Below are 20,305 nucleotides of genomic sequence, written 5' to 3' on the forward strand. Positions count from 1 at the left end.
TACTTTATTGGAGGGATTGCTGAACACAAATGGTTATATGAATGCCAATGTACAGATGCAGATGCAAAACATTTCTAGGCAGAGGGTGCAACTTGGAAAAAAATGGTAGCCATAATCCTGTAAGCATCGTTTTCTTACTATTATAGTTTGTATTACAGAATTATTTATTTCTAAACAATATTTTTTTAATTGCACACAAAAATGGTAGGTTTTTTGTTATTTTCAAAACACTTTACTTTTCTTCTTATATCAAACCAAACCGAAATTATTTACAAAAAAAACATTTCTATAGGAGAATGGGACGGACTTTAGCTTCTCCAGTTTTTAGATGATTTATAAATATCGGGGCAGGATTTAGCTTAGTGTTGAGCACATGCCTTAGATTTTAGGATCGGTCGTCCTCGATTGGCTCAAACCAGTACCTATTGACAAGTACATCAATGGCCATGGTATGTACTATCCTGTCGATAAAAGATCCCTTGCTGTGGAGTCTGTGGTGGCAGTAGGTTCATTCTCCCTCTATCTCTCCCTCTCCCTTCTCTCTTTCTTTCTTTCACTTTTTCTCAGTCTTTGTATCTCAGTATACCTCTGTCTCTCTCTCTCTCTCTCTCTCTCTCTCTCTCTCTCTCTCTCTCTCTCTCTCTCTCTCTCTCTCTCTCTGTCTTAATATATCTTTTTCTCTGTTCATCTCATTGTCTGCCTCTATCTCTGTCCTTTTCACTGTCTCTCTCTCTCTCTATATCTCTCTCTCTCTCTCTCTCTCTCTCTCTCTCTCTCTCTCTCTCTCTCTCTCTCTCTCTCTCTCTCTCTGTCTGTCTCTCTCTGACTCATTCAAACAAGCATTAATTGTTTTAATTTTATGTACACTTAGCATGCACACTTCCACTGACATAATCAGTAAAATGGGTTCGGTGGAGATTATAGTCTGTGATATAATTTATCTTTATACATGTTCTCCCATAATACCTGTAGATCTCTACATGGAAAACAAAATGTGTTGTAATAAGGATATTGCATTTGGTTCACTATAAATGTGATTTAATTACTTCAGCTGTGTACCAGATGGTTTAATTATTAATTTTGCTTAGTCCATAATTGTCTGTTGCCATGGTGAATGGTAGCATTTAACTGTTTCGATTCATTTGCATGTTTTCTTTCTCTTTTTTTTATTTTTGTCTCATTAGATACACTAAGCACAAAATGGCTGGCTTGAAGCTTAATAACGGTTTCAAGATTGGCATCAGTTTGTGTTTTCATTGATTTTAATATTGTCTTGTGCTCAGCTAATGTGAATTAATATCATCAAAATCCAATGTGATCTATTTGTGTTCTGTTATAATACCAGAGTCATTGCTGTAATCTATACCATGATGTTTTCAATTTGCCATCATATCTACAAATCTACAAATCTATAGATATATTTGTGTAACATTATTAAATTTTCTAAGTTATTAACGCCATCTATCAGTTTCTCTTCCTATGTTAAATAATATTACTATATATCTAAAAAAAATTACAACCCCACAAACCTACTGCTTTAATTAAGTGAAGTAAAATATTTCTTATGATATTTGTATTTACATTTTAAGTATAATATGCAATTTTGTACGATACAAGTGCCATGCATATTTACATTTTGAGTGTTATATACAACATTTATTACACCTGGTAAAATATGTTAAAGGGACATACCCTAGTTTCAACCTTTGACAATTAACACTAAGTTTAGTTAATCTACAAACCTGTAACACATTTGGATAAAGTTACAATTGAGTGAAACATGAGTCTGTGACTTTGAAATGGTGAAATACCCTCTAAAATAGATTAAAACTGGACTCCATAGCTGTTACTTCTCAAACGCACGTGTATTTTTAAAAATATGAGAAATGCATTTTGTGATATTAAAAATATCAGGATGACCAGAAACACTTCGAATGTACGGAAATGGATAATGTAAACAATAAAATCTAAGTAAAGTATGATTTCAATTATTAAAAACGGCTCTAATAGTAAAACAATATGTCTTAGTGTTTAAAAACTAGGGTATGTCTCTTTAAATCAGGTGGTCCAAAATAAATGACAACACTGCTGAATATGGAATTCTGTAAAAAAAAAAAACAGAAGAGAAAAAGTATGGGGACTGTAACTTTGATATTTCACACCCATTACTACATGGATATTTGCTACATTCACTGAAAACTTTATGCCCACGGGTCAAATATTGTAAAAACAGCAACCAGTTCAAAATTGTAAGTAAAACAATGCAACACTCATTGCACTTATTGCTCTTCTATCAGACGTCACATTTTGTAACTTACAATTTTGAAACAGTTGCTATTTCAACAATATTTGACCTATGGGCCAAACATTTTCATTCAAGGTAGCAAGTTTTCATACAGTAATTAGTAACAGTAATGGGTGTTTAAATATCAAAATTACACTCCCCATACTTTTTAAATCATTCCATATTCAGTAGGGTTACCTACAGGAAATACCTGGACCACTGGCACAATTTCCCCTTGAAAACCATTTTTGGTCAGTACCATGCCTAAGGGATTGAATTTGGGGAATTTTTAAAGATTTCGCCAGAATCGTTAAAATTATACATACCTGTATGATAAACTAGATATTTTGGGACTCCCCATCTCTTAATCTTGCACTTCCCACCCAAAATCTGGGCTTAGCAGATCGAAGCACAGAATGAAACATTGCTAAATTTGTAGTGTGATTTATTATTATTGACACCACTGGTAAGTATAAGGATAGGTAGTTAAAGGCTTGACATTGTATGTTAAGAAATTATGGTATCACTGAATTGTAGTGATTAGTATGATAATGTAACTATTTAATGTGGTATATCGCACTACAAATTGTGGTATTATTAAAAAAAACCCACATAATATACCATGGTACGTTTTGCCCCATGGTACCCAACTAGTGAAAGAAATAAGTAGAATATTTTACAAGTACATCTAGAAATCTACTTGTCCATCAATATATTCACTTGTCCAAATAAATAGTATGTTTTATTCAAGTACAAGGATGATGTTTTTGATTGCTTAAAATAAAACTGCATTGAACATTTTTACTTGTCCACTGGACAACCACCAAGGCACATTTTGCTTGTCCGAGCTGATTTTCACCTTTCAGGACAAATGCTTACTTCGAACACTGCCAACTCTAATAAAATGCTTGCATATTTGTTTTCTCATTCTGCATTTCACGATGTGCACAAAAACTGCACTTGCATGTGGAAACTGTCCCTAATGTTACTAACAAGCTGTGGTGTCCCATAATGAGTACAGCTTAGTTTAATCAAGTCTCCACGTACATTATTAATTAATAACATAACAATGCTTTATTAATTTTATAGATGGCCTGTAACTCCATCATTTTCTCACCTCTTATCATGTGATGTAACACGGCAATGATGTACGGTCGGTTTGGGATCCATCCCCATCAGTGGGCCCATTGGGTTATTTCTTGTTCCAGCCTGTGCACCACGACTGGTATATCAAAGGTTGTGGTATGTGTTATCCTGTCTGTGGGATGGTACATATAAAAGACTCCTTACTATTAATGGAAAAACGTAGCGGGTTTCCTCTCTTAGACTATATGTCAAAATTACCAAATGTTTGACATCCAATAGCCGATGATTAATAAATCAATGTGCTCTAGTGGTGTCGTTAAACAAAACAAACTTTTTGTTTAACACGGGAAGATCAGTTTGTTTAGTAGCGAGTTGGTGGGGGGTGGGGAATGGGGGCAATGTAGTTCAGTGGTAGTGCTTGTTTGAGGTGCGATGGGTTACAAGGTTAACTTATCCATTAAAATGGGTGGGATGTAGCCCAGTGGTTAACTGCTTGCCTGATGCATGTTCCCCATAAAGTGGGCACATTGGTTTATTTCTCGTTCCAGCCAGTGCACAACGGCTGATATATCAAAGGCGTTGGTATGTGCTATCCTGCCTGTGGGATGGTGCATATAAAAGATTCATTGCTACTAATGAAAAATGTAGCAGGTTTTCTGATGTGTGTTCCATCTAGGATTGATCCCATTGGGCTGTTTAATTCCAGCCAGTGCACCATGAGTGGCATATCAAAGGCTGTGGTATGTCCTGTTCTGTCTGTGAATCATGTATATAAAAGATCCCTTGCTACTAATTAAAAATTGAGCAGGTTTTCTCTCGAAGACTATGAACAAAAATCACCAAATGTTTGACATTCAGCAGCCGATGATTAATAAATCAGTATGCTCTAGTGGTGTCATTAAATATATATTTTTTAATATGATGTATACCTATGTCATAACTTCCAGGTATGTAAACATATACAATGAAACTCCTCAAAACCAGACCCTTTGTAAACCAGAATTCTCTCAAAAGTGGACATTTTCCATGGCTCCTCTTTTAAATATCGGTACAGAACATAACATTTATAAACCAAATACCTCTTTAAATCCAGACTTTTTCCTTAGTTAGTCTAATTTACAGGGGTTCCACTGTACTTCAATAGAAAATTAAATATGTGAGATATGTGACATAAAACGTAGCTAGTAAATGATGTAATGAACCAGCATCAGTGTGCCAGGTATTAACATGCCGCTAGTGTGTGGCTTGTCACTGAAATCAGAGTGAGTTTTTGTCTTTAACTAGAGTAGTTGACGATGGTTTCTGTTGCATGTAAACTGGGCAACTTTATTCCACTTTTCATTCATTAATTTTGAGATTGAGGTATTGTGGTATTTATAAATATAGTATATACGGTAGGTAGAAGGAAATGTTTTATTTAACAATACACTCAACACATTTTATTTATGGTTATATGGCGTCTGACATGTGATTAAGGACCACACAGATATTGAGAGAGGAAACCCGCTGTTGCCACTCTTTTTGATTAGCAGCAAGGTTTCTTTTATATGCACCATCTCACAGACAGGATAGCACATACCATGGCCTTTGATATACCAGTCGTGGTGCACCAGGTGGAACGAGAAATAGTCCAGTGGGCCCACTGACGGGGACTGATCCCAAACTGACCATGCATCAAGCGAGTGCTTTACGAGTAGGCTGCATCCCACGCAGAGCAGGTAGAGTACTCTCACCTGAGGTGCTTGGGTCAAAGGATCGTATATAACCTCTGGACTGGTATATCAAAGGCTGTGGTATGTGCTATCCTGTCTGGGATGCTGCATATAAAAGATTCCCACGACTGGTATATCAAAGGCTGTGGTATGTGCTATCCTCTCTGTGGGATGGTGCATATAAAAGATTCCCATGACTGGTATATCAAAGGCTGTTTCATTCTCCACGGCACTTTTTTTGCTGTGTACTATATTAGGTCTTTTTTTTAAAGGCATGTTTTTTTGCCGTGGATATTTTCTTAATTGCAGGAGTTGGTGCTATCCTGTCTGTGGGATGGTGCATATAAAAGATTTCTTGCTACTAATGGAAAAATGTAGCAGATTTCTTCCAAGACTACATGTCAAAATTACCAAATGCTTGATATCCAATAGCTGATGATTTAACAAATCAGTGTGCTCTAGTGGTGTCGTTAAACAAAGCAAAGTTTAATTTTATAAAAGATCCCTTGCTGCTGATGGAAAAAATGTAGTGGGTTTCCGCTGGCTGTCAAATGTTTTAGATCCAATAGTCGATGATTAATAAATCAATGTCATTTAATAACCAAATTTCAGTTTATAAATTATATTGTGTCAAAAATTGAATGTAGTGGTTAAGCTTTAGCTGCACGTCACCTTTGTCATATATGTGATTCGATTTTATTTTATTCACCTTTTACCTGTGTTGTGTGTGGAAAAAATCTACATAGCATGAGTATAGGTAAGCTGTTTAACTTGAATTTGACATGTTTGGTCTGTTACTGGAATGTAACTTGCTACTTATGAAAGGAAATGTTTTATTTAACGACACACTCCACACATTTTATTTATGGTTATATGGCGTCGGACATATGGTTAAGGACGACATAGATATTGAGAAAGGAAACTTCATAGACTACTCTTTCTGATTAGCAGCAAGGGATCTTTTATATGCACCATCCCATAGACAGGATAGCACATACCACAGCCTTTGATGTACCAGTCGTGGTGCACTGGCTGCAGTAAGAAATAGCCCAATGGGCCCACTGATGGGGATTGATCCCAAACCGACAGTGCATCAAGCGAGTGCTTTACCACTGGGCTACGTCACGCCCCTACTGCTGATGAATTTATATGTACAAGGACATATTAAAGTAAACTTTGTTTTGTTTAACGGCACCACTAGAGCACATACATTAATTAATTATTCACTGTTGGAAATTCTGACACATATATCGGAGTCTTAAAAGGAAACCTGCTATATTTTTTCATTAGCACTTGATACCTGCATATGCACTTTCTAACAGACAGGACAGCACATACCATGACCTACCTTTGATATGCCAAACATGGGACACTTGTTGGAATGGGAAAATATATATCAGAGAATTGATTGACCTTATCTCTAACCCCCCACCCACCCACCCACCCTTCCCCATCGTAGCTAACACACCAAAGGCCATACTGCTGTCCTGTCTGTGGGAATGTGCATACAAGAGGTCTGTGATGTCTGTTCATTAGGAGGAACCTAGGCATCCCATCATCTCTCCCATCTCCGCAACCCCATCCTGCTTTCTCTCCCATTACCCGTCCTTACCCCTTTTCCCTTTCCTGTCCTGTCAGTGGGAAGGTGTTGGTGGTTGCTGTCCAGTAGGACGAATCTAGGCATTCCTCCATCCCTCTCATCCCTTCCATCCTACTTTCTCTCCCATTACACGTCTTCCCTTTCCTGTCCTGTAGGAAGGTGTTTGTGATTTTTGTCCAGTAGGAGGAACCTAAGAATTCCCTCATCTCCCCCCCCCCCCTCCCCATCCTACTTTCTCTCCCATTACCCGTCTTCCCTTTCCTGTCCTGTCAGTGGGAAGGTGTTTGTGATTTCTGTCCTGTAGGAAGAATCTAGGAATTCCCCTATCCCTCTCCCTTCCATCCTACTTTCTCTCCCATTACCCGTCTTCCCTTTCCTGTCCTGTAGGAAGGTGTTTGTGATTTCTGTCCAATAGGAAGAATCTAGGAATTCCCCTATCCCTCTCATCCCTTCCATCCTACTTTCTCTCCCATTACCCGTCTTCCCTTTCCTGTCCTGTAGGAAGGTGTTTGTGATTTCTGTCCAATAGGAAGAACCTAGGAATTCCCCCATCCCTCTCATCCCTTCCATCCTACTTTCTCTCCCATTACCCGTCTTCCCTTTCCTGTCCTGTCAGTGGGAAGGTGTTTGTGATTTCTGTCCAATAGGAAGAATCTAGGAATTCCCCTATCCCTCTCATCCCTTCCATCCTACTTTCTCTCCCATTACCCGTCTTCCCTTTCCTGTCCTGTAGGAAGGTGTTTGTGATTTCTGTCCAATAGGAAGAACCTAGGAATTCCCCCATCCCTCTCCGTCCATCCTACTTTCTCTCCCATTACCCGTCTTCCCTTTCCTGTCCTGTCAGTGGGAAGGTGTTTGTGATTTCTGTCCAATAGGAAGAATCTAGGAATTCCCCTATCCCTCTCATCCCTTCCATCCTACTTTCTCTCCCATTACCCGTCTTCCCTTTCCTGTCCTGTAGGAAGGTGTTTGTGATTTCTGTCCAATAGGAAGAACCTAGGAATTCCCCCATCCCTCTCATCCCTTCCATCCTACTTTCTCTCCCATTACCCGTCTTCCCTTTCCTGTCCTGTCAGTGGGAAGGTGTTTGTGATTTCTATCCAGTAGAAGAAACCTAAGCATCCGATCATCTCTCCCATCTCCGCACCCCCATCCTGCTTTCTCTCCCATTACCCATTCTTACCCCTTTTTCCTGTCCTGTCAGTGGGAAGGTGTTTGTGATTTCTGTCCAGTAGAAGAAACCTAGGCATCCCATCATCTCTCCCATTACCCGTCCTTACCCCTTTTCCCTTTCCTGTCCTGTCAGTGGGAAGGTGTTTGTGGTTGCTGTCCAGTAGGAAGAATCTAGGAATTCCCCCATCCCTCTCATTCCTTCCATCCTACTTTCTCTCCCATTACCCGTCTTCCCTTTCCTGTCCTGTAGGAAGGTGTTTGTGATTTCTGTCCAGTAGTTAGAACCTAGGCATTCCCCCATCCCCCTCCTCCCTTCCATCCTACTTTCTCTCCTATTACCTGTCTTTCCTGTCCTGTAGGAAGGTGTTTGTGATTTCTGTCCAGTAGAAAGAATCTAGGAATTCCATCCCTCTCATCCCTTCCATCCTACTTTCTCTCCCATTACCTGTCTTCTCTTTCCTGTCCTGTCAGTGGGAAGGTGTTTGTGGTTGCTGTCTAGTAGGACGAATCTAGGCATTCCCCCATCTCTCTCATCCCTTCCATCCTACTTCCTCTCTCCTCTCCCTCTCCCTTACTGTCTAGAAGAGTGTCAGTCCATAATGCTAGTCACAAGTAGATGTAGTTTATAGTCCATCTCTTTGAGCATTTTAAGGTGGCAAAGCATTGTAACAATACAGCTAATTTTTAATTTGAATGACATCAGTATTCCAATGGCGTCACTTTACATCTCTTTACAATAATAACACTAAACTGGGTACATATTTTTTGTTTGAACATTATTATTGCACCTGGATGTGTTTGAAGAAAATCTTGTAATTAAACAAGCAAGATAGATTCATTGTAGAAGCATCACTAGGGGTTTATGGACTTTTATTATACCCTTTGTATGGACAATAGGGATTTATGGACTTTTATTATACCCTCTGTATGGATAATAGGGTTTTATATACTTTTATACCCTCTGTATGGACAATAGGGTTTTATGGACTTTTATACCCTCTGTATGGACAATAGGGGTTTATGGACTTGTATACCCTCTGTATGGACAATAGGGGTTTATGGACTTGTATACCCTCTGTATGGACAATAGGGGTTTATGGACTGGTTTATGGGCTTGTATACCCAGAGGGTATAAAAATCCATAAACCCCTCGTGATGCTTCTACAACTTATAATATATATATATATATATATATTAAAGGAAAATGAAAAAGAAAGAAGAAATTATAACAACAAAAACAAATTAAGTTAAAGAGATTTTGAAGAACTTGGCAGAAGTCAAAAGAGATTCCGTTTGAGGAAAACTGGTCCTGCCTACTGAGACATTATGCAACTAGTGAGCACTACTTTGATTTACATGAATGGAGGGCTGTTGAGATCTTTTATTCATAGACATTTTTGAGGTATGAAACTTCATAAGCCGCTCAGTAATTGTCGTAGCCAAAGAACGCAGACAACTCGGGTGACAAGTGGAACAATTCCACAAAGTGACCAGACCACCAGATATCTGCATCTTGAATTAATATTGATTTCTCTCAACAATTCCCCATAAACGAATATTTTGCCCAGCATTCATTTGCATAAATATGGGATGGTAGGATTAACACAGTTATGTGGCATTAATAGCATCATTGCGCCGTGCATTTTTTAATACTGAACATGTTTGGGATGCACTACTCCCTGGTGTGCTAGCTTTGCGTAGGAGCGTACTGGTTTAAGTTGTCCTTTATCAAGCTGCTCATTTATGGTTTGGTTGAATTTTACTGCAAAAGATATTGCATAATATATTCACCAAAAAGCAGAGTGAAGAATTTACATTTTTAAATTGGCCAAGTGCAAACTAGTAGAAGATTATCACTTGGTCACGTGATGTAAAAATTACTTGATTTCTCTTCATTCATTCATTCATTCATTCATTCATTCATTCATTCATTCATTCATTCATTCATTCATTCATTTATCCTACAAAAGATAATGCATAAAACATTCACCAAAAAGCAAATTGAAGAATTCACATTTTTAATGAGCCAAGTGCAAACTAGTAGAAGATTATCACTTGGCCACGTGATGGAAAAATGACTTGAATTTTTGTTTCATTCATTCTTTTATTTATACTTATCTTCATGCTTATTAAGGTTCAAACATGCTGTCCTGGGTGCAAACCTGCCATCTGGGCTGTCTGTCCAGGATAGTTGATTAGTTGTTAGCGTGTTAATGGTTAGTGAAAGTAAAGTCAGTGTAGTGGTCCATTGAGTTTTTAAAACTCGCTCTGTGTAGGTGCCAGCACCGAGATGTGAACCCAATACCTTACAGTCTTAAGTCTGATAGCTTATACACTACATCACCGAGGCTGGTAATTTCTTCTTTCAGTTCATTCAGGATGTTCTGCTCCAATGAGTCTAGATTGACATTGGAGCTATTCTTTGCCAGATAACTAAATAGTATTTATAAATACTAAATAGAATTTACTAAATGTATTTCATACTACATTCACCAAAAAGCAAATTGAAGAATTCACATTTTTAATGAGCCAACTGCAACAAGTAAATTATCACTTAGTCATGTGAAATACGTCGATTCATTTGGTTGGAGGGCTGCATCTCAGTGACAGAGTGTGCTTGCTTCAAATGCAATCAACCCCCATCCATAGACTCTGGTTCCCCATCATAACCATTATTCCACAACTGGTCAAAGGCTGTGGTATGTGCTTTCCTGTTTGTGGTAAAGTGCATATAAAAGATCGCTTGTTGTATTAGGAAAAATGTAGCGGGTTTCCTCTAATGACTACGTGTCAGAATTACCAAATGTTTGACATCCAATAGCCGATGATTAATTAATCAATGTGCTCTAGTGGTGGGGGTTTTCCCGAAAATTGGTACACCAAAGGCTGTGGTTTGCATTGTTCTACACATGGGAGCAAATTGGGAGTAATGTATATATAAAAGAAAATCCCTTGCTGCTTTTTTTTAGTAGAATTAGCCTTTGTGATTATGGTAGGTTTCCTGTCATTTTCACTTGACCAAATGTTGGGGACCGGATATAGCCCAGTGGTAAAGCGTTCATCATATGTGTGGTCTGTCTGGGATCGATCGCTGTCGGTGGATCCATTGGGCTATTTCTTGTTCCAGCAAGTGCTCCACAACAAAGGCTGTGGTATATGCTTTCCTGTCTGTGGGATGGTGCATATAAAAGACCCCTTGCTAATAATGGACAAATATAGTGGGTTTCCTTTCTAAGACTATATGTCAAAATTACCAAATGTTTGATATCCAATAGCCGGTGATTAATTAATCAATATTCTGTAGTGGTGTCATTAGACAAAAACAGACTAACTTTGGCACCAAATTTTGAATTAACCATATGGTAAGTACCTAATAGCTGCAGTTTGAATTGTTTATAGTTGCTCAAACCTAGTTTTATAAACCAATGCTTATTTTTTCCTGATAAAAAAATTATTATAAGGAGGTAAATTCTATTTGGGAATGGCAACATAATCAAAACAGTCTTTTGAATATATCCTATGAACTTTTAATTAAAGCATAAATAACAATCTATCCTCCTTACTGAAATACTGTTGTACAGTTATTATTTCACGAGGGATATATGATTCATAACTCTTGGTAGGCAGTTGGTTATTGTCTTTATTACCCATTGTGGGGGTGGGACGGAGCCCTGTGACAAAAGCACTCGCTTGATGCGCAGTTGGTCTGTGATTGATACCCGTTAGTGGGCCCATTGGGCTATTTCTCGTTCCAGCCAGTGCACCACAACTGGTATGTTAAAGGCTGTGGTATGTGCTATCCTGAGGGATGGGGCTTATAAAAGACCTCTTGCTACTAATAGAAAAATGTATCAGGTTTCCTGTCTACGACTATGTCAGAATTACCCTATGTTTCACATCCAATAGCCGATGATTAATGAAATCAATGTGCTCTAGTGGTGTCATTAAACAAAACAAACTTTATTACCCATAGTTTTTTCCCTAGCTTGTTTTAGCATGGTACAGCACCATGCCTCAATATTCTAGCACCATCTTGCCTTAATCAGCACCATGCTGCCCTGAGATTAAACAAGCCTTTTTCACTAATTAATTCTAAAATTGCCTTTTTAAAACAACCAAAAAGGTATTAATTAGGCCGGAAAAAAAATTGTACTTGTTTCCTATTACATGCTGGAAAAATATAGGGTAGGTAGGTAGGAAAAACATTTTATTTTGGAAAATAATTTTATTTATGGATATTAAATAAAGGTGTTGACTGCCGGTATCCAAAATAACCTTTGCATGTATAGAAATGCATTATGCAAACCGACAATACCATTCATCATAGTGTTTTCCCTAGAAATGAAGTAAGGCATGGTAAAGTGACGTTTTGGGGACATATTTTATGTGCAGTTTTAAATATAAGGGCTTTTTTTCTCCATTATACAATCTTCAAAAGGACAAAAACCTTATGGCCATTTTATTTTCTATATCTATTAATTAAAAAAAGGAAATATGTAGTACTATCCACATAGGTGTGTTTAAAGGCTTCTTTTTACATGGGCAACTTATAAATTTATAAAAGGCAATGCATTTTGATTTTGAGGGCAACATGGTGCTAACCTATCTGTGGGAGAGTACATACAAAAGATCCCTTGCTGTTTAATAATAGGCAGAAGGTTTACTCTCATACTAACACTTAACTTCTGTACTGGTCCAGGACAGACTTGGTTGAACCTTAACTGGATAGAAACCAGTAAATAAGTTATAACAATTTCTTTTAATGAAAACTGAAAAGAAGGGTTCTATATTTATCTGTCCAACAATAACATTTAAAAAAAATGTTATGAATATTATCTTTCCTAGTGTATCTAACAAATGGTAGACTTACCAATTTTATAATTTGCAATGTTAGTTTTATTCTGTATGCATCCAGTATTAAAGTACACACTTGGTTTGAAGGAATCAATTGGTCCAATGAATAGAAATGCAGTACAACTGCTCAGAATGCTCAAACGAATGTTGAAAAGTAAAGTTTGTTTTATTTATTGACATCACTAGAGCACATTGATTTTTATCTTTAATATCATCGGCTATTGGACGTCAAACACAAACACACGAAACGCATAGAGATCTTACTGACATATTTAATCATTTGATTTGGCAGTAAACTCCATCAGTATTGGTAAACATTCCCTCCCCTAGTTTATCAGAAGGTCACTAAATTTCTACACGGCCAGTTTGTCGCTGGAGTAAATAATTAAATATAGTTATTATTATTATTATTATTATTATTAATCGGAACACCTCGCTACGCTAGATGTGGAGTAAATCGGAAAAGATCGCATATTTTACTGAAAACAATTTTCTGACTCTTCGCCCGATATCTCACGAAAGTAACCGAACTTCAATTTGAAGGGAAGTAACTCCATCAATCAATTGTTAGAAGAAAACATTTCGTGGCTAACGGGTCGCCAATAAAACTAAATTTGCGACAGTAAAACCACCGATATACGTCCGCAAATCGGAAAATACAGTAGGGTTATTCCCTAAATGACACCAAATTAGTGCTTGTGATAGTTTTGAAATGTTTTCGTGGAAATCGTTGTTATATTAAAAAAAACATTTTTGGATATACAAAAAAAGTTTTAGGGTCGGCAGGTTCAAATTAGGGTTGGTCGGGTAACCGGAAACAAACAATATTTTATGATACGCCTTAATAAAATATACCTTTTATATCTTTTGCCATTCATTTATTAAAGCAAACACATAAATTACATTAATGTTTATTTCAATTAATTTTTATGTATTTTTAATGAAAAACAAGTGCCCCGAAAATGGTAAAAATGCCCCAAAAGTGTTTGGTCTACCATGCCTTGCCAAATTTCTAGGGAAATCATTATACCCATTGTCTGTTTTAACTGTAGTTGTTTTTTAATATAACAATCCCATAGCCATTACGTCACATAACCTTAAATGTAAATACATGACATAATAGAATGATATGCTATAATGGCATTTCTTTTACAGCCAAATATTTACAATATAAAACAATACAACTGTGATTGTATTAAAAACTAATGTTTAAATTTTTTTTTGTTAAAGCTGTTACTTATGAATGCAAATATACCATTCCTTTTCGTGAAACAAATCAAAATGTTCCTGTAAATCTTTGTAGATCGTATAACGTGTGTGTATTCTGACTCATGAATGGAAACATTATATGAATAAAAGTGAAGTCTCAGCCATAGCGAGCAACCAATCAAACGTTGTCTTTTTTAAGCCAGCCAATCAGTGGCTGTAGAAGCAGTCTGCACTCTGTGCAATTGTATTTAAATATATATATATATATATATATATATATATATATATATATATATATATATATATATATATATATATATATATAATGATAAAAGAAAACAAGTGTACAGTATATATGTATTTTAAAAAACAATTTAAAGAAATAATTATCCTTTTACATGTTTCAGTCTTTACTTATCTTCAGAAAGGAACTAAATAACTGCTAATATGACATCATACATATTATGACGTTACTGCAGTAGAAGGGGATTGATTTAATTACGTCATTGTTGCTTTTATCTAACGAAGAGCATTAAGAAGTGGACAAAACTTTCTAATAAAATACATTTCCTTTGTCTTTCTTTTCATTTCATCATTGGTATCTATGTGATAAAATGGGAAAATGGTGAATTTAATATCTTTTTGTGCCGCACATATATTTAAATGTGAACTCAAGGGTATGCATCTTGTTTCAGGTTGTTTTATTTGCTGTTTGTGTACGCGTACTCTGGCTCTCAGCTGAGTGGTATGACCAATGTATTGTTCTTTGCAACCTTGGCATGTAATTACGTAAATAACATTGTTAACCGAACAATCCATATCCCTGTGTACCCAAAATAAACCTTTGTGGTTGAATTCTATATGTGTGCCTTCTAAAATATGTTGGCATGTACCACAGTTACTTCGTTACACTTTTTGACACTGCATTTATGTTCTACTGTTGTAGATTCAAATCGTGCTTTTGTCAGTATCTGTTTCAAGTTTTTGCTTTGTCTCTTACTATTTATAATTGAAATAGAGTCTAGTATGGATGACATTTTTTCATTTTGTTTTAAAATGTGCAATTCTGACAAGATCTTTTTATATATATCGGGGTTCTGCGGGTTATGGGTGGATACAAATGCCAGCGGCCTTTTCGCTGAAACGATTTGTTTTGGTTTTAAAAGATATTTTCTATCTAATACTACTGCCTTTTCGATACTATCTGATATTAGCTGTTTTGGATAACCTCGTGTTTTAAGATACATGTTGAGTTCCCGGAGACGTTGATCACGTGTTTGTATATTTGACACAATCATACAGATACGCCGTGCTAGGTTGTATGGTATACTTCTTCTCGTATGACTCGGATGACAGGATGAGAAAGAAAAGTACTGTTTGCTATCAGTTGGTTTGTAAAATATATCAGTTTCTATTATGCGTCGACACTTGATTACTAAAGTGTCTAGAAAAGGAATTTTCTTTGCGTCTGTTTCCATAGTAAAGTTTATGTTACTATTCAGTGTGTTAAGTAACTCATGAAATAATTCCAAACAGTGTTTGGACAAAGGCCACAGTATGAAACAATGATCAAGAAAACGTTTCCAGTTCTTCTTGAAATATAGCTGAAAGTCTGATCCAAATATATTTGTAATTTTAGTTTCTAATATTTGTTCTAGGTAACCTAAAGTCAGTGTGGCATAGCTTGGTGCCATTTTGGTACCCATTGCCGTCCCTTTAATTTGTTTGTAATGTTTCCCATCAAAGTAAAATATATTGTTTTCCAATATATATTTTATGCTTTCTACAATTAAAGACTTCGAAATTCGTTCTGGCAAAAGTTCGGGATATTTGGTTAACCAGTATGACACTGCGGTGATTCCAAGGTCATGTGGTATGCTAGAATATAGTTTTGTTACATCAAATGTTACCAGTACGCTTTCTTCCGTTGTCTTTTCTGGCAGGTTGTTGATGAAATCCATAGTGTCTTGTATAACTGGTTACTTTTAATAAAAATGGTTTCAACAATATATCAATGAAATTGCTCAGTCTGTGGGTTGCACACACTGGGCCAGCTACAATTTATATATATATATATATATATATATATATACCCTGAATATTTTAGCCCAAATAATACTTGATAATCAGTTTTTAAACACTGTAATAATAATAATGAATGCTTTATTTATTGAGGGTAACACAGCAAACTTTATGTTAATATCTCACACACACACACACACACACACACACACACACACACACACACACACTCACACTCACACTCACACTCACACTCACACTCACACTCACACTCACACTCACACTCACAAACTCACACTCACAAACAGAGGAAACATTTTCAGTATTGTCGCGATTCGCTACACATGTTTCAGAGATCGCTACACAATTTTAAAACATTAAACAGTAGTTGTTAATCAATTTTCAATTGATTAGAAATATCAATAATCGAGATTTTGAAAACAAAATGTTCCCTGAAATACAAACATACATACCTTACCTTTGTTTGACACCCAATAGCAGATGTGCTGGGGTGTCATTGAACATTCATTCATTCATTCATTCATTCATTCATTCATTCATTCATACTATCATACATACAAAACACAATGTTTCCCAGTGAAATTATTGAAAGGAATGAAAATTGACGATGTAAATTTTCTAATCTAATGCTAGGGCATCATGTCTATGTTCCCTCAGCTAACCCTAACCCGAAGGGAACATAGAGCTGCCCTAATGCTGAGGGAACATAGAGCTGCCCTAACGCTGAGGGAACATAGAGCTGCCCTAACGCTGAGGGAACATAGAGCTGCCCTAACGCTGAGGGAACATAGAGCTGACCCAACGCTGAGGGAACATAGAGCTGACCCCAATGCTAGTGAGTGATGTCATGACCACCTACAGTGGGACATGTCACTTTCTAGTGGGATGCATCACTTTCATATAAATCAAGATATTTTTAGCCATGTGGGTACTAACGGATCCAATTAGTTGTGCAACTATCCAAAATCTGTCTGTCATTCACAGCAACAAACAAAAATTAAATAAATCTTTTTAAAAATGTTTGCTTTTTTTAAAAAAAATTTTTTACTTTTATATCTTTTAATTTTGACAGGTGCTGTTGCGTGCTTCTTTTACTGCTGTTTCCCAGTGATTTACTAAACAGGTAAGATGTTTGCTCTTTATCTACTTTTACAGTGAAACCTCTCAAAACCAGAACCTCTGTAAAGCACAATAGCCTGTAAACTCTCTTCAACTACATGTAAGTTACTTATGTCGGTCCCTGTCCCAACTAGTCTCACATTACTAGTATATTAAAGGTCGTGGTGTATATAAATTAAATAATGTCTGTTATTTATATAACAATATACATAACACTTAATTGTCATGGAAGTTTTGATACATATATAATATTATTCTGCATCCCTGAGAAACTGGATATAATATTGTGAACTGTTTGATGCTCTTGTATTAAAAACAGACCAATTAAATGATGACTGTTGATCATATGACCATGGAATTTTCAGGTCACATGAGATTGGGGGAGTCTCGGTAACAAATTGGCTTCACATTGATTTTTATTCTGGCATGCCATTGTGATGGTTAAAAAGTAATGGAAACCAAATCCTCATCTGGTTATAAAATCTTGTTGATAATCACATCGCTGTTTTGTGATCAATAAATTATGTCCTAATGCAATCACTTTCTGTAGACGTAGGTGCGGGAGATCGGACTCCTTTGGACAAAATGATCCTGCAAGAGTCAACATGTTTTTACAAGGGGATGATTGTTTAACAACAACCCCAACACATTGTTTAACAACTACAGAACATTGGTTAACAACACCATAACACATTGTTTAATAACACCCTAACATGTTGTTTAACACCCCAACACATTGTTTAACTACACACTAACACATTGTTTAACAACACCCCAACACATTGTTTAATGACACCCCAACACATTGTTTAACAACACCCCAACACATTGTTTAACAACACCAACACCCCAACACATTGTTTAACAACACCCAAACACATTGTTTAACTACACCCCAACACATTGTTTAACTACACACAACACATTGTTTAACAACACCCAAACACATTGTTTAACGACACCCCAACACATTGTTTAACAACACCCCAACACATTGTTTAACAACACCAACACCCCAACACATTGTTTAACAACACCCAAACACATTGTTTAACTACACCCCAACACATTGTTTAACTACACACAACACATTGTTTAACAACACCCCAACACATTGTTTAACAACTCCAGAACATTGGTTAACACCCTAACACATTGTTTAACACCTCAATACATTGTTTAACAACACATTAACACATTGTTTAACAACACTAACACATTGTTTAACAACACACTAACACATTGTTTAACAACTCTAGAACATTGTTTAACAACTCCCTAACACATTGTGTAACAACTCCAGAAATTGTTAAACAACACCCAACATATTGTTTAACAACTCCAGAATATTGTTTAATAACACTCCAACATATTGTTTAACATATTGTCAGTATGTTGTAATTTTCAGTTGATTTGTCCAGACAAGTTATTGGAACAACTTACTTGTCCTACCCCCTCCCCCCCCCCCCCCCCCCCCCCAAAAAAAAAGAAGTTTTGTTTTAACACCACTAGATCACATTTACTAACAATGCTGCTGGATATCAAACATTTGGTAATTTTGACAATAGTCTCAGAGGAAATCTGCTATATTTTTCTAATAGCAGCAAGGGATCATTTATATACACTTTTTCACACAGGACAGCACATGCCATGACCTTTGATGTAACAGTCATGGGACACTGGCTGAGATTGGAAAAACCTAGTCAGAAAACGGGTCTGCCAAAAGATGTTCAATTTGGTTGCCTATGCAAAAATCACATAAATTGTATTCGGGTTACCTAAGATTTTGAAATATTGTCCCATGGCTAGATCCTGCCCTACACCTAAAACTACTTGGCACGGGCAAGCCATAATGTAGAGCCCTGAAATTCAGCTTACTAGCTAGCTGTAAATATATCAAATGTTTTTTTGTGAAATAAATGTCTATGAAAAAAACAGAAGTTTATGTGGTATCATGATTACCTTACCTGTAATACCTGTATCTTTTGATTAACAATGTGCTGGGGTGTCATTCTACTTTCTTTCTTATTCCATTAAATATGACATATGTATTAATAATTACTAGCTGACATTCAGTTTACCAACTAAGATATACAAAAACTATTTTTAAAGTGAAATAAGCTGATAAAAAAAATGTCAAAAGTAATAATAGAAAAGCTTTCTTTTATGAAGGGAGATAGGGGGGAAAAAAGGTAATTGAAATTGATAACGAATATATTTCAGTAGAAGAAAGCTCGATTCATATGACGTCCATGAGATGTTGAAAAGAAAACAAAGAGAGTGGTGTGGATATCAGCGAGTTTGTTGTCTTCAACGCTGTCATTAGATAGATATTCCTTGAACAGAGAAGAATCAATTAAAAATTAATGAATGCCTAGATCAGCGAAACCGAGCTGAAATACATCTGATTTTATTGATAATCCCGCAATTAACTGCATGCATATAATGGCTAGATTCAGGAGAAAAAACTGAAGGCAAAAAAAGAAAGAAAAAAAGGTCTATGACATAATCAATAAACATCAGTGATCATTAGTGGCTAGATTATTAATTATGGTTGTGATTAATTGATTTTCACCTTCTATGAATGATGTTGCAGCTTTCATATCCGGCCGTCCTCACCATGATTAGACATGCCAGATCGTCATGGCAACCATGCAAATTAGTGCTGCGGATATTAATGAGCAAAATTGTTCACTGTTTCATTGCTTTAGATAAAAATAATAATGCCCCAGCAGAGAATGGGGCCTTGGGACAGACAATGACAGACATATTGCAACGAAATCTACCTAGCTAATTGCATTTCTTTATTCTGTGTGTAATCACGTTTTGTTAAAATTCATTTGTAATGTGAGACCTCATTGTATGCCGGATGAACTAGAGAATTTCATTAAATAAATAATTGGTTTAGCTGTATGTATGTGTTTTTTTGTTTTTCTTTCATGTTTTATTTTGCATTCATTTGTACATGTTTTATTGTAAGTTGAAAGAAACAATTGCAATCATAACCGGTGGTAACAGGTACACATGTGGGATGATGTAAGTGTCCTCAGACCTCGTCATTTATGGTGAGCAATCACTCTCGCTCCTCATCACATACATTGAAATAAGTCAAAGGAAAGAAATGTTTTATTTAACGACGCACTCAACACATTTCATTTACGGTTATATGGCGTCAGACATATGGTTAAGGACCACACATACATGTATATTGAGAGAGGAAACCCA

General features: G+C 36.4%; 1 long non-coding RNA gene across 1 annotated transcript; it reads left to right on the plus strand.

Moving 5' to 3' along the window:
• LOC121388786 lies at positions 1-19,987 on the plus strand. The gene is made up of 3 exons (XR_005960009.1): positions 1-119; positions 17,034-17,084; positions 19,304-19,987. It is a non-coding gene; the product is annotated as an uncharacterized LOC121388786 (long non-coding RNA).
• Positions 19,988-20,305: the final 318 nt, after the last annotated feature.

The sequence above is a fragment of the Gigantopelta aegis genome, chromosome 14 (genome assembly GCF_016097555.1).
Source record: "Gigantopelta aegis isolate Gae_Host chromosome 14, Gae_host_genome, whole genome shotgun sequence".
NCBI lineage: Eukaryota > Metazoa > Mollusca > Gastropoda > Neomphalida > Peltospiridae > Gigantopelta > Gigantopelta aegis.